The 16,884-nt window shown below is 34.0% G+C and overlaps 1 long non-coding RNA gene across 1 annotated transcript; it reads left to right on the top strand.

Annotated features, from left to right (window-relative positions):
* The first annotated feature begins 7,531 nt into the window (after positions 1-7,531).
* Positions 7,532-8,675, top strand: LOC137962884 (uncharacterized). The gene is made up of 3 exons (XR_011115178.1): positions 7,532-7,762; positions 8,009-8,343; positions 8,418-8,675. It is a non-coding gene; the product is annotated as an uncharacterized lncRNA (long non-coding RNA).
* The last annotated feature ends 8,209 nt before the right edge of the window (positions 8,676-16,884 follow it).

Here is a 16,884-nt window from a genome sequence, read left to right on the forward strand (position 1 = left end):
ATTGGAATCAAAGAATCAGTTGAAGGAATTATTCTCATTTAAATGGTGCAAATATTAAAACTATGCATGTCAAGGTTCCAATGGATCAAACCATTCATGAATTGAAGTTTTCTAGAAGACGTTTCCAATTTACTACAAATTGTTCAACAAAACTGAAAATACATGTATTCATTGATTAGTGTCTTTTGGTATGATAAGATGCATCTATAGAATGTATTTGGTTACAAGTCATTAAATATAGAAGTGTCTTTTGAATAGTATAAATACCCATATACTCAATCTTTGAAAATACAAGCAACTGTAACAAGAATTTCTTTTTATCTTTTATCTCTCCCTTTTTTTTTTCTTCTATTTCTTTAGAGTGAAATGTTTGCCCACCTTTGCTTCCAACAAAGTGGTATCAGAGTGAGGTTGAGAGAATGAGGTCAAAGGGAGCATATCTTTCTTTCCAATATCCACAATTATCCAAAACCAACTATGAGAGTTGATCAATTCAAATGAAGGTTATCCTTGGTCCTCAAGGATTGTGGGAGATCGTTGAAAAAGGTTTTGAAGAACCAAAAAATAAAGCGACTTTGCCAACAAATGAAAATGAAGCTTTGGACAAAAAAGGAAGAATGATCAATGTGCACTTACTGTCATGCATCAAGGGTTGGATGATGACATGTTCGTGAAGGTTGCCACCGACACCAAATCCAAACAAGCATGAGATACTCTTAAAAAATCTATCATAGGAGTTGATAAAGTTAAGAAGGTACGTCTTCAAACTCTAAGGGCTGAGTTTTAATCACTTTTGATGTGTTGAAACTTAGGATTCCATGATGTATAATCAAAGTAGAAGCATATTAAGGGGTAAGAGGAAGAAGGAGAGTTGTGCAGATAAGGTTTAGGAGGAGAAGAAGAAGAGTAAAAATTTTGGAGAAGGAGAAAGAGGCTAGAGAATTAGGGTTGTGGACTTAGTCCAAATCCTTCCCCTTACGCTATATTTATAGATGTTAAAAGTATAATATTAAAATTATACCCTTAACCCTAGTAAGAGTGAAGAAGAGACAAAAAAACATAAACTAATTACATCAATGACACTCTAATTATGTCATATCTTCCAACACTCCCCCTCAAGTTAGGAGGTAATGGCAGTGATCCCAGTTTGAAACAAATAACATAGATGTAGTAATAATCTCCTCCATCACGGTCTCCCAAGGATACATAACCGGGTACAAACTCTCAAAGGGTAGAAATGGGTGATAAGTCGAAACCAACCTGAAATGATTTGGAATAAATATAGAGATAACAATCACTAAAGTGGGTAATGACTGTCATTCACAAGACGACAATAAAAAACCCAAGGGTACTAATAAAAAGTCTCAATGGACTTAAAAACACCTATCTCGCTCTCTCTCTCTCTCTCTCTCTCTATATATATATATATATATATATATATATATATATATATATATATATATATATAATTTTATTTATAGATGATAAAAGTACAATATTATAATTTTACCCTTCACCCTAGTAAGAGTGAAGAAAAGTCAAGAAATATAACTAATTACATCAATGACACTCTAATTACATCATATCTTCCAACATGATGAACGAGAGAGAGTCTATCTCAAATTTCTTCAAAAGAGTCTTGGCCGTGGTGAATCAAATGAAGAGGCTAGGAGAAAAGATTGAAGATGTTTAGGTTGTAGAGAATATTCTACGCTCCTTAAACTCAAAATTCAATCATGTGGTGGTAGCCATTGATGAGTCTAAAGACTTGGAGATCGTGTACATCAATGAATTCAATAGATCATTACGAGCCCATGAGGAGAGAATGAATCGAGGCAAACAAGGGCAAGCGAGCAAGCCTTGCAAGCAAAGTTATCTCTCAAATCTAAAAGTGGTAGAGGTGGAAGAGGTCAAGGATATGATAGAGGTCGTGGACATGGACATGGTCAAGGAGGAGGTAATGATGAGCAAAACTCTATTTTTAGAACAAAAACTAGACTTTTCAAAAACGTCATGAAAGAGGAAAAGGCAACAATGGAGGCAACTATTGGAGATGTTGAATTTATGGAAACGGAAAATAATTCATTGACTTCAATAGCTTGTTGTAATCAGAGTACATGAACCTCTATTTATAATAGAGGAAGGTAGTAGAGTCCAATTGCAATAAAACTACCCTTGTCCCAATTACACGTAAACTCTAACACTTAAAGATAAGTCATAACATAATTAAATAACTCAATATAGATAAAAGACAAACATAACTAAAACTAAAACTCTTATTTGACGTGACCATAAGATAAGATAATTTTGTGAGTCCTTCTTGATCTTCCAACTGATGTGATAAGGATGTCAGCTCATGGTAATCATTGTGGGTCCTACTTCTTATGGGCTTGGGCCCATCTTGTGGGCCTTCCTTGGTCATGTGGGCTTGAGCTTATCTTCCAACAGGAGCAATAATGAGGTAAAATTTAACAAATCTAAAATTTAATGTTATTCTTGTGAGAAATGTGGACATTATTCATGGGAGTTTCGATTCAAAAAATTAGATGAAGATTCAAAATTAATTGAGCACAGGCAAGATGTTGAGGAGCCTAATCTATTACTTTCACTAAAGGATGAGCCCATGGGAGAAAATAGTACATTGTACTTTGATAATGGTGCTAACAACTACATGACACGAGATAGAAACAAATTTGTGGAACTTGACAATAATGTAACGGGCCATATACACTTTGGTGACGATACAAAGATGGAGATTAAAGGCAAAGATACAATCTTATTTCAAATAAAAGGCGGTGGCCACAAAAATTTTCATAATGTTTATTACTTTCCTAAGATGAAAAATAATATTTTGAGAGTATTAGGTAACTTTTGGAGAATGGCTACAAAATCTCCAGGAAAGAACTTTTGGAGAGGCTACAAATTCTCCAGGAAATATCACTTTCTTTGGCTTAGAGATCGAGAAACCAATCTTATCGCTAAGGTCACAATGACAAAGAATCGAATTTGTGTGTTTGATATGAAGAACATTGGAGCAATGTATTTAAAAACTTGTATGAAAGATCCATCATGAATTTGACGCATGACATTTGGTCATCTAAACTTTGGAGAACTTAGAGACTTGAGAGAGAAGAATATAGTGAAGGTCATTCCAAAAATAATCATCCCGATCAACTATGTGAAGCGTGCTTACTTGACAAACATTTAAGAAAGAGTTTTTTTAAACAATCCACTAGAAGAGGCACTACTCCACTTGAATTAATCTAAGTTGATGTGCGTGGTCCTATCAAGCCTCAATCTCTTGGTAAAAACTCTTACTTTATCCTTCTTATTGATGATTTTTCTAGAAAAACACAGATATATATTTCAAAGTACAAGAGTGAGACTTTTGAGACATTAAAAAAGTTTAAAGTTCTAGCTGACAAAGAAAATGGCTACGAGATTAAAACACTACAAACCAATGGAGGGGGAGAATTTACTTCCAATGAATTCAAGAATTTTTGTCAAAGACATAGAATTTGTCGCCTTTTGACAGTTCATAGATCGCCGCAACAAAATGAAGTTACAGAGAGAAAGAATAGAACAATCATCAAGATGGCTAGAACTATGTTGAAGAGCAAGACGATGCCAAATGAATTTTGTGCAGAAGTTGTTACTTGTGTAGTCTATCTCTTGAATCGATCACCAACAAAAATCTTCGAGAATGTAACGCCCAAAGAAGCATGGAGTGGACAATAGCCAAGAGGGTCACACTTGCGAGTTTTTGATCTGTGACATATGTTCATGTTCCAGAACAAGAAATATCTAAGCTCGATAATAAAAGCAAGAAGTTTATGTTCATTGGTTATGACAAAAATTCAAAAGGCTACAAGGTATTCAATCCCAGTAATAATAAAATTGTAGTTAGTAGAGATGTTGAATTTGAAGAAGATATTTCATGGGATTGGAGTGCTAATGAGGAAGAAGAGTACACTTGTGTGTTTTTGGATCAGTGGCCTATGTTCATGTTCCAAAACAAAGAAATATCTAAGCTTGATAATAGAAGCAAGAAGTTTATGTTCATTGGCTATGACAAAAATTCAAAAGGCTACAAGGTATTCAATCCTAGTAATAATAAAATTGTAGTTAGTAGAGATGTTGAATTTGAAGAAGATGTTTCATGGAATTAGGTCTAATGAGGAAGAAAAGTCTACAGTGCAACATACTCAAGGTGAAATTACTCCTCCAACCTCACCAACTTCATTCTCTCAAGCATAATTGTCATTGTATTCACCTTCATCTTGCTCAATTGAAGGACCCCAAAGATACCGGAGCCTTGAAGACATCTACAATGAAACTGAAAGGTTAGAAGATGAAAACTTATTTTATTTTTTCTAATGATGAACCTTTGAATTTTGAAGGTGTAAAAGAGAAAATGTGGACACAAGCCATGCATGAAGAAATTCAAGCCATTAAAAAGAATGATACTTGGTAACTTGTTTCTCTTCCAAGTGATCATCGGGTTATCAAAGTTAAATGGGTATTCAAAGCCAATAAGAATTCCAAGGGGGAAGTAGAGAGATACAAAGCGAGGTTAATTGCTGAGGGGTATAAGCAAAAGCAAAGCATTGACTATGAAGAAGTATTTGCTCTTGTTGCTTGCTTTTCCAAAGGAAGCAATCCAAGAATGTTTAAAGACTTCAAGAAGACTATGACTCAAGAATTTTAAATGAGTGACATGGGCCTCATATCTTACTAGTTATTAAAGTAAAGCAAATGGAGGATGGCATTTTCATCTCTCAAGAGACTTATGCAAAAAAAGTGATCAAGAAATTCAACATGGTGAATTGTAACCCCACCAATACGCCATGGAATGTGGCATGAAATATTAAAAAATGGAGGATGGAGCAAGAGTAGACCCAACTTTATTCAAAATCCTTATGGTAAGTTGGAGGGACTTAACTTGTATCAGACCTGACATTTTGTTTTTAGTTGGAATTGTAAGTTGATTAATGGAAAATCCAAATGAAATACACATGAAGACAACTAGGAGGATTTTTCGTTATCTTAAAGGTACCATTGACTATGAATTTTCTATTCATCTTAAAATGAATTCAAGTTTATATGGTATTGTGATAGTGATTATGCTGGAGATATTGACGATAGAAAATGCACTACTGGGTTTGTCTTCTTTTTGGAAAATAATGCAATTTTTGGGTGTTCCAAGAATCAACCCATAGTCATGCTCTCAACATGTGAATTTGAGTATGTTGTTGCAACTTTTTCTACCTGTCATGCAATTTGGTTAAGAAGACTATTAAAGGAGCTTCATTTGGAACAAAGTGAAGCAAACAAGATTTTGATAGACAACAAATTAACACTTGCTCTAACAAAGAATCTGGTGTTTTATGATCGATCCAAGCATAATGATACAAGATATCATTTCATTCAAGAGTGTGTTGAAAAATAGAAGTTGAGATGGATTATGTAAAGTCATTATCAAACTACTAACATTTTCACAAAGCCTGTCAAATATGAAAGTTTTCAAAAGCTGAGAATGTTGATCAGTGTTACAAAGATGTCAAGTTTAAGAGGAGGTGTTGGATATTAAACTTAACTGGAATCAAAGAATCAGTTGAAGGGGTTATTCTCATTTAAATGGTGAAAATAATATGTCATTAGATAGGCATGCTTATCTAGGTTCCAATGGATCCAACCATTCATGAATTGAAATTTTCTAGAAGAAGTTATTGCCAATTTACGACACATTGTTTAACAAAATAAAAAATGCATGTATTCATTGATTAGTGTCTTTTGGTGTGATAAGATGCATCTAGAATGTATTTTGTTATAAGTCATTAAATTTAAAAATATCTTTTGAATAGTATAAATACCCATATACTCAAGCTTTGAAAATGCAAACAATTGTAACAAGAATTCCTTTTATCTTTTCTCTTTTGTTTATTTCTTCTTCTATTACTTTAGAGTGATATGTTTGCCCACCTTTGCTTCCAACAAGAAGTCATGGTAGTAGAAAAAAATGAATTGGCAGACAAGAAAGAAGCTCTAATACCATGCAATTGTAGAATTTGCTTGTATTCTTCCTTGGGCATTCTATTCCCTTTTTATAGTGTTTGTTATGGCATTTGAGTTAGATAATAACACCTATTAGTTGGAGAGATAAAGAGAGTGGGTTGAAGATAGCTACAACGAGAGAAAGAAGGAAGATAGTTGGAGATATCTATGATGAGAGATAGGAGGAAGATATCTAACAAAGTTAAATAATGCTACATGTCCATTTTACTCAATCTCATGGTTATTAGACAAAGGACAGATGACTGCACATTCCCACAAAAAATATGGTTTCGTTTAGCAAGGGTGATGGAAGAGAGTGCAGGGTGTTTACTCAAATCTCGTGGTTATTAGACAAAGGACAAATGCTAAGAACCTGGAGACACACGTTCGGAAGCGAGAGAACCAGAGAGAATGAAGCCTAGACAGGAGATGGGAGGAAGAAACTGAGGGAATCTGATGGGTACGACGCTCGTCCAAACACCAAAGCGTCCCTGTCTCTGACACTCAGATTCCCACACTTATTCCTTCCAATTCAAAAACGTCAAAAGAGTTACCATTCTCAACTTCTCCTTCTCTTTTCGTTTCTAATTTATTAACTTCAAGAGAGAAAGGGAACCAAACCAGCCACGACAGCTTTCTTTTTATCTTCATTGTCTACAGAAAGAAAGTGAACAGCAACGTTGCCTATGAGTCTCTGCACATTTTGACCATCACTGATCACTTTTTGAATTTCATCCCCAACGTGGGTTCAGACAGTAAACATGGACACCAGATGATGAATTTGTTGCGTATCCTATCCTTGGAAAACAAACTCCAGGGCCTTGTTTTTCTCTGTTTCTCTTCTTTGCATACAAACAATTCTTTAAGGAGTGGAGGCTGTTTGAATTGAAAAGGGGCTACTTTCAGAGCCAGTACGTGGGTCGTGCTAATCTCTTTTCTTTATGGGTGCAATATAATAATGGACGAATAACATAAAGAGGAATAGGGGAGCGAGAAGAAAGAGAAAAAGATAGGTTTTCTTTTCTCTTTCAAATGGAGAGAGGGAGAGGAATCCAGGTATTCCAAGCGCTCCAGACAAATCCGTTTCAGAGAGAAAAGCACTTTGCTTTTAGACCTCAGAAAAGGAGAATTCGAAGCCCGTAAGCCTCTACTGAATTTGTTAGCTTTATCACCCATCTCTCTCCAACTTGCAGTATTTAATTGCTGCAAAGCGCAAAGCCAACCGGCCACATCCCACCCGGGGGGTCTTCTCTCTCTTTCTTTATTCTTTATTCATTTTCCCTGCTACCAGTCTAACCCAGCGAAGAAGCCGCAAGTTGACATAACCTTCTTCAAGTTAGGGCAGCCCCACAAAGAGAAAAGAATAGGAGAAGCCAAAGAAGAAAAGGTGGCTGTTGAGGTCGAGTCGTTTTTCCGGCTCCCTTGGTTTTTGCTGACGCAAAAGGTGGTTGGTTTGAGAGGAGGAAGTCTGTCAGGCGCCACCCTATTTCGATTTGCCTCTAAAACTATTCTTTACTTTCTAGAGAAATCCTCTTTCAATTGATCCCCGCTGAATAAATCTCATCTTCTCCATCACATCTCGACCATCGCGGACGGCGTTTGCTGCGCCTTTCCCCCTCCCATGACCATTCCGACGAGTGAAGGTGGCCTGATAATGAAGAAAGGACCAGAATAGAGAAAGAGGCTCGTATCTACGCTAAGACGGGCGGTAAGTCTTCATTAATGATACATCTACGCATGTGCCTGGCTCCCTGTATGCCATTTGCAGTGTCCATCGAATCGTCGATATGCTATGTGAATGGCGTGCGAGGAGCCATGCATACGGCTTTCTTGCATTGCATATCCTCGCAGATGTCTGTTCGTACCAGTATTACCATTTCAAGCATAAGTTTTCAATCTCTCTACTCAGATATTTTCAAAGTCATTTTCAAAAACCAATCGTCTTCTTTTTTAGTCGAATACAGTGGAACGTGGTGAATGTGTCTGTCACTCTCGTTGGTCCCGCAGATTCGGTTTTCATAGGAGAAACGAAGGACCCTAAAGCTCTGTCTCATGCACAAAATCAGTTCGGCTGGAGTACCCCTTGGATCTTAGTCCTTTCGAGCTTTATCTTAGTATTATTACGCTTGGGTCGCATCACTGAAAGCTCGCTTTCATGTCAACCTCCTCTTAAAAGAAAGCAATATTAAGAAAGAGATGAGTTTCACTCACTGTTCTTACAGTACCACATTCAGGATTCAAATATAACCAGTTCACCAGAAAGCTTTTTCAGCCTTGCAGAGATAGCCGGTAAGTGCGTGTTTTGTTTAACAAATCCCATTCACTCCAGAGGGGTTTCAACTTTTAAGACATCATGCCTGCAGGTCCCCCTTCATCATTAATTCAAGACTGCTTCAGCTAATTTTGGTTCATCTTCCTTCAAAGTCGACTGCAACTCCATAGACGTGGACAGAAATGGCCGAATTATGTAAATTCGATTCGTGTATTTTGTTCTCCTCTTCTGTTTTGTTTGCTTATATTTAGATCGAAGATCCACATACCTCCTCTTGTGAGACTCTTGTAAGACTTTACCATAATAATTTGGCTTGTGAGACTTCTTTCTAAGAAAGTCTTGTAAGACTCTTCCGTACCTGCTCTTCAATAATCTTATAGGTTTAGTTATCAAATATGATTTTTAATTATTCAGTATTTTATGTCATACAATGAACACAAAAGTTTTGCAAAAGGAGGGTACAACCAACCTGGACCAATGACATGAAGAAGAGTGTCGTTCGATTTAAACAAAAGAGTAATTTTATAAATCTATTATATTTGGGCTCATGATTATAGAGTTTATTGCATGTTAATATTCCTTTAGCTTGACTATTATGGGTTGTAACTAATATATCAAAATTTATAGGCCCAAGTGCAAGTAGTTTGATATAAATAATAATTGGCTAGGTTTTAAGATAAATGACTAGTTTACCAATGTTAATACCAATGACAACCTTTTGCATTGGCATTTCAAACAAAATAGGTTTATTACATGGAAGACCCTAAAAATTGTGTTTCGTGGCACATAGTTTAAAATGTGGTTATGAGAAGTGTGTTTGATGTGTTATAGCAACTATTATCTACATGTATTTAACGACTACCTACCAATAGGAGTTGTCAAATGCTAAATCCATGTTATCCAAATAGACAATGATGTTAGACCATTGATATGGTCAAACATTTTCCAAAATCATATAAATGTACAAGTGGTAAGAGGATGAAGACTGAAGAGGATGTAAACAAAGAAGATGAGGTTGAGGTAGAATAGAACTACGATGAAGAACAAGAGGACGCTAAGGAATAAAAAGATGTTGAAGAGGGGGAAAATGCGATAAAGAGATATAATGTTATTAGACAACAATGAATCTGAATAATATTTCATGAGAAACAACATTAGGATATATAAAATTATTTATTTTGAATATCGTTAGTGTTATTATTTTTTTAGAAATAATATTATTGATGTTACAAATATACTATGAAGGTTAATATGATATCATACATTCTCGTCCTTCTAAGCAACCACACATCTCATGTATTGCATCATCCAAGGACATGGATTCCTCTTCCACCATCGGAGATGCATGGCAGTGAGCTACTTGGGGGGATGATCGTGTCCAAAGACAGTGTATGAAAGTCAACTACTTATTATTCTTTTTTATGTTAAATTATATTTTGTTTTTTAGTAATTTATTTACTTTGTGTACATAGATCCATTTACACCCTCTTGTTCCACATCATCTCCATCCATATCCTCACTAACGAGGCGAGCACACAACCCAACCAAGGGCTCCAGAGTGGATGATATCACGAGAAAGCTCAGTAGGAGGATCTCAGTGGAGTTTAGAGATTTTCATGGGAAGTCATCAAGACCCTATAGTCCAGTTTTCACTCATTGGGTGGACCATATCCTTAGGACTCACATGGAGATGAAGGAGGACACCAATGATCAGGTAGCTTTTGACTATCCCTGTATTGAGGTAAACATTACAAAATATTCAATTAGATTTGTCCTTCTACAATCACTAGCTTAAAATATTAAGTTTGATAATATTTTGTGTTATTCCTTTTTCAAAGAGAAGTTTGATATTGATATGCAAAGTGATGCAGCAACACGAGTTGTCGTGTATTCTATATGGAGTGTTGCATTTCATTAGCACCAAACTACCATGCACATCGAGTATAGAGAGCATGGAAGTTACCCCATGACACAATCCACTTCTTATAGAGGTGTTTCTCTCGAGGATTAGCAGTGGTTATATGTGAACGCATTTCAAAGGGAGAGGTTTCAAGTGATTAGATTTCTAGGGGTTGTATTTCAAAGTAGAAATTATTTTTTATTTTACTAATATCTAATTTTTATTTGTAGAGACATTCCTGAGTAAATGTTGAAAACGTTAGCAAAAAAAATCATTTGGCTTATTACATGATCAAAGACTTCTATGTGTATCAGAGATGAGATGGTAAGTATTTAACTTGGAGTATATTTTCTTTCAATTATATTACTAAAGTAATACATTTAGATGCATGTCTCTTTTAAGTGTGAAGGGTACAAATTTCTCAAATATTGAACAATTTCATATTACTCATCAGTCCAAGTACGGGTAGACTGTGAGATCAGAAAAAATAATATGTAAGTACAATTATAACCTTAAATTTCTTATAAATAATATATTTTATTTTAATTAAAATAATTATAACTTTCTTATGTTATTTTTAGTAGGAGGAAATTAAGTGGTTGGTACGAGAGGCATATTAGGCTGGTGAGCATGTTGATGAGTGTGTTATTGTGCACAATATTCGTAGAGCTAGGTCTGGGTACGTTAAAGGGTTGAGTTTAGTTCAACCACCTATAAAAGAGACTTTAGCTCTCTTTAAAACCACTTGTATGCTCAAATACATGACTTTAAAAAATATACCTAGAGATTAATTAGCTAGATTGTAGCACTAGCAAGCTCTTCTATCTAAAATTAAAGGTCCTAGATTAACCTGTGAAGTAAAGAAGTGAAAATACAAAACAAGAAAAGCTTACACACTTGAATTGATGGAGAGACAACTTTCTCCTTTAAGATATCCAAGCCTCCAACATTTGAAATTTAATTTGGAATGATTCTAGAGCTTCAAGTGATGTGATGAAAGGAGAAATTTTGAGAGAAGGGGAGATTTTTTTAGGATTCTAGCTCTTTTTCTCTCAAAAGTATGTTGAAAATGAATTTCAAGTAGGAATTACTTTGAATGAAGTACTTTGAATGAAGTAGGTTTATAAATAAAAACTCAATGAATGCTCTAAGGCATGTTTGGTGGGTATTTATAGCTTCCCCAAGCCAAACTAGCTTTTATGTAGTCATTTGCAAAAAATCTAACAACTCAATAATCAATCAATAGAAATGTATGATCAATTAATCACATATAACAATTATATTTTTATGAGTCTTTAGGCAAATTGATTTATGAGTTGATCGATCAATGAACTATCAAGCCTTTGGAAAACTTAAGTTGATTGATCAATCAACCCTGATTGATTGATAATGTATTAAATCTCTAGTTGTGCAACACTAAGTATGATTGATCAATATTGTTGGTATAATCAATAATGTTTTATGTCCTATTTTGGAATAGTTCTATCTAATTAATCAATACTTAGGTATGATCTATCATGACTTATAACTTTTCAATGCCTAGACATGTATGTTTCATCAATCCAATGAGAATGATTGATCATGCTTTATAGTTCATTCTAGCATAGTTTGATCGATCATGCTTTATATTGTCTGCTAGTGTGTACAAGGTTTGATCAATCATTACTAGATAATGATTGATAATGTCATAGCCAATTTTATAAATTAGGCTTCTAAGCATGACAAAATGATCCAAAAAAAAGGTTTCTAATAAATTTAAAACACGGATATGCATTGAAAAAACATTGATTTTAATTACATATGTCCTAAAGCTCTAAAAATCATTTGTACTTCAAATTTGAAGTTTTGGAGCTGCCCTCATACATGATTGAAGTTCTTGAAACTTTTCTATGTAACTTGGGCTCTAATTTGTTGGGCCTATGTAGGTTCTCTGGGGAGGGTTTGTTGTAATTAACCGTTCTTTTAAGTTATGATCAATTAAACGCAGAAATCTCAATGTGCATATAAAAGCCATTTGGATAAAAGCATTCAACACACATGCACACAACCAAGGGATACAGTGTTTTTTGTTAACGATGTTCCTCTATTAGTAGTCACCGCCTAAGAACACTTGCTTGGGAAATTTTCACTATATGATCTAATAGCTAGAAATTTTAAAAACTTTTTGACACTCTTAAACTGCATGTAATCCCAATTACACGATTTCTAATCTTCCACAAGATTCAATACAATGGACTAGATTCCAACTCTAGTCAAGCACTTCCCTTCTAAATTCTTAGTTCTAGAAACCAATTCTTCTGCCTTTCTAGGCACTAGAGAACCTATAAAAGAAGAAATGAAAATACAAAAATGGAATAAAAAATTAAAATTTCCTCTTGATATGGGAGACAACCCTTCTCCAAATGAGAACCAAACTTGTAGACATTTAAGCACGAACGATTGAAGTAAAGGAGCTTAATGGAACTAAATATGCTTTAAAAATTTTGTGAGATGTAGGAAGATTTGAGAAAGTGAAGGTTTTTCTCTCAAAGAGGGTAAAAATAGAACTTTGATGCTCAAATTATTTTCGCAAAGTTTGGGTTTGCTAGTAAAAGATCAACTCATTCTCCTCAAGATGCTTGGAGGGGTATTTATAAGTTTCCCCTTCAAACTAGCCATTTTTTGCCCGTTTACAAAAAATTTGACATATCATTGATCAATCATTGTAAAGTAAATGATCGATCAGTTGAGTGTAACAACTATATTTTTTTCAGAAATATTTTATTGATCGATTGGAATGATTGATTAATTATTTTTTGTTGATATGACAACTTAAGTTGATCGATTAGTGCTCGATCATGTTTTGCAATTCTTGACAATACAGTACAAGTATGATCGATCAATGTAAGGATGTTGATTGATCATGCTTTGTGTCTCCAAACGGTATTTATTTGCCTGATCAATCATTGTTATAATATATGATTGATCAAGCTTTGTAAATTATGTATTCCTGGACAAGTATGATCAATCAGTCCAACAATGAATAATTGATTGCTTTATAGCACAATCTGGTGTAGTATTGGTTGATCGATCAATGTACAGGTATTGATCGATCATGCTTTGTAATTCTAACTAGTGCACATTCTGGTTGATGGATCATGGGAAAATGTTGATCAACTATTCCAATGTCAAATTGCTAAGTACAATATCAAAACACAATTAAATTTGATCTTAAGGTGGTGTAGCGAGCTATAACACATTTTAATGCATCTGCTAAACACAATTTTGAAAAATCCATGTCCTAAAACTTTTTCATGAGTTCAGATGATATTTTAGTTTTTGGAAAAAGCTAAAGCTTGTGTTATGATTTCAAAACCTTTGTATATGATAATTTCGAACATGAGGAGTCCTAGAGCTCCAATATAGACAAGTGCTTAAATATCAAAATTGTGGATAACTATTTATTTACATAACTAAAGTTCTTGAGATTTCTAAATTGGACTCTACTCTAAGTCTCCAATTCTTTGCTCATATTTTTCGTAAGTTCTTCTTGTTGATCTAGCATTGAATCCCTTCTTGATTTTGATGTTAAAAAAACTTAATTGAGCTGATAATTATAAATCTAGTATTTTAAATACCTTTTGCTTCAAGAGACATCAATTTCAAGGTCTAAAATATTGAATCGATACAAGCTTCTCAAAAGACCTCAAACACCATGGAATGTCAAAGAACTCTTGAAGAAGTACCTCATAAGATGAAAAAAAATTGAAGAGTATAGTTTTAAGAATCATTGAGTTAAGTAAAAAACTCAGCCTATGTAAGAGAGCAGTCCATTTCTTCCAAATTTTGAGGTACAATGAAAATTTGGAGCTTTAGGTGGAATGTGAAAGAACACTGGAAGAAGCACCTCAGAAGATGAAGAAAATATGAAGATTAAAATTTTAGGAATCACTAAGTTAAGTCAAAAACTCAGTCTATGTAAGAGAGCAGTTCATTTCCAAAAATTGTGGTACAATAAAAAAATGAAGCTTTAGGATATATTTTGCATCAAAGTTTAAAGAAATGGATACATGCATGTCATACATATTAGAATCACTTAGGATCACAAATTCTCATGCTTTAAAAATATGAATGGTGAACTGGCACTAGAATGATCGATAAGTATCAATCAACCAAAAGTTTGATAAACCAATGTCAATCAATAGATCATCTAGAACATGGCCAATTTGTGATATAAAACATGATCAATCAACTCATTTAAACTGATCTATCAATATTGTCCAAGCAAAGAAATTTCATGATGATTGATCGATCATACAAAACTTTACCAGTCAAGGACTTAAAGTATGATTAATCATAGTCATTGATTGGTCATACTTGTAATGCACTGACAGTGGGAATTCTTATTGATCGGTCATACTTGTAATGCACTGACAGTGGGAATTCTTATTGATTGGTCATACTTGTAATGCACTGACAATGAGAATTCTTATTGATTGATCATACCATGTACATTGATTGATCAACTTAGAATGTCAGATCCAATAGAAAGATATTGATCGATCAATAAGCGTCATTCTAATAGAAAAATAGTCGTTACACACGATTGATCGATTAATCACTTTACATCAATCGATCTATGTAAACTCATTTTTTTACAAATGGGCAAAAAAAAGCTAGTTTGGCTTTGGGAAGTTATAAATACCCCCACCAAACCTCCCATTGGGAAGTTAATGAGCTTTTATTAGCATATCCACAAGAATTTATTGTTAATCCATTGAAAAATTTTCGTAAGTGCATTTTTTAGAATGAGAAAACCAAAACCTGGCAAAATTCTATACTTCTTTCTCATAATATCTCCTTACACATATTATAGTCAAGCTCTTATATTCTACATTGCGCTATCAAGGTTGGAAGATTGGAACTCTCAAAGGAGAAAGATTTCTCTCCCATTGACAAGGGTGTAAGTTTTACATTTTTTTCATATTTTTCATTTGTGATAGGTTCATTTAGAACCTAGTTAAATCTAGATATTAAGAGTCTTGCTAGAGCTAGAATCTAGCCAATCTCTTGGGGAGATTGTATTGTAAACTGTGTATTTGAGCACACACATGGATTAAAAGAGGGCCAAAATCTCTTTTGTGTAATTCTTTCTAAAAAAATTATACTTAGTGGAATTTTCCAAGCACGGGTTTTTGGGCAGTGAATACCAATAGGAGAACATTGATAACAAAATATTTGGTGTCAAAATTGCGGTGTATGAATTTCTACGATTTTTCTTTGCATATTTACTTGATTTATAATTCCATGTCTTAATTTTTTAAACTTTTAATTTTTAATTCATCCCCTCTTGAGAAGCCACTTGGACCAACACATCTTTTTAACAACAATCTTCAAAGTTTTTTTGCTTCGGGGTTTGACTTGCAACTTGACGGATCAACCTTTTTATCTTGGGCTTGCCATAAACCGCATAATGTAGGTGCGAAAAGGATTTGTGTCTAATCACACTGATAACACCATTAGTTACACAATTTCAAGTTACCCATTTTTTTATCATCAAAATACTAGAGACCAACATGATTTTACCATAGGTCTAACATAATCTTCAAGTCTTCATTCCTTCACTTGTCATGCTTCTTCACGATGACATGACACATGAATCAAAAACATGATTTTGCCATAGGTCTAAAATAATTTTCAAGACTACATTCCTTCACTTACGGGTGCTTCTTCAAGATGACTTGATACATGAATCGAGTTTGAGGTCTTGAGAAGCATTTGCTGGTTTTTTTTTTTTTTTTTGCTGAGATTTTGATTTTGTATCTCTTGAAGGAAAAAACATTTGAAATGTTGAATTTATAATTGTTAGCACTATTACGTTTTGTTAGCATCAAAATATGGATGAGAGTCAACTCTAGGTTAATAAGATTTTTTTAGTGTTGACTGAGGAGTCTGAGTGTTGCGGTAAAGAGCAATTGAAAAATGTAGGAAACGATTATGATAATAAGATGAAGTCATCGAGGATAAGATGCATTGGTTCTTTAACAAATGTTCACTCAAACCCATACTCCTCCAATCCACATAAGGTGTAAAGTTTTTTAATATTTTTTATATTTTTTAAAATTTTAAATTATTTGTAATAACTCCATGGGGAGTATGATTTTCTATTAACTGTTTTGAAAACATGTAAATGCTTAAAATGAGCATCAATAGATTCTGAATAAACAAGGATATCATCAATATAAACAGTTGTAAACTCAGAATAAGGAGCAAATATATCATTCATGATATTCTGAAATTCTGATGGAGTATTTTTCAAACGAAAAGGCATAACATTCCATTCAAAGTGACCAAAAGGAACAGTGAATGCAGTCTTATATTTATCCTTTTCATTGATTTGAATTTGTCAATATCCAGATTTCAAATCAAATTTTGAAAATATTTTTTGCAGAAAACAATCTGTCTAATAAATCTTTTTTGTTGGGGATTGGATAGTGAATCCATCTCAAACAACCATTGAGGGTTTTATAATTAACCACTAGTCTAGGAACACCTCGCTCCTTTTCTGCATTCTTATTAACATAAAAAGCAGTACAACTCCATGGGGAGTATGATTTTCTAATTAATTTCTTATCCAAAAGATTTTGGATTTCATTTTTGCATAGGTCTAGTAAGGCAT

Source organism: Aristolochia californica, unplaced genomic scaffold (assembly GCF_029961685.1).
Source record: "Aristolochia californica isolate CCGP_79_NKW_82.1479 unplaced genomic scaffold, dmAriCali1.0.hap1 SCAF_1, whole genome shotgun sequence".
NCBI classification, from domain to species: domain Eukaryota; kingdom Viridiplantae; phylum Streptophyta; class Magnoliopsida; order Piperales; family Aristolochiaceae; genus Aristolochia; species Aristolochia californica.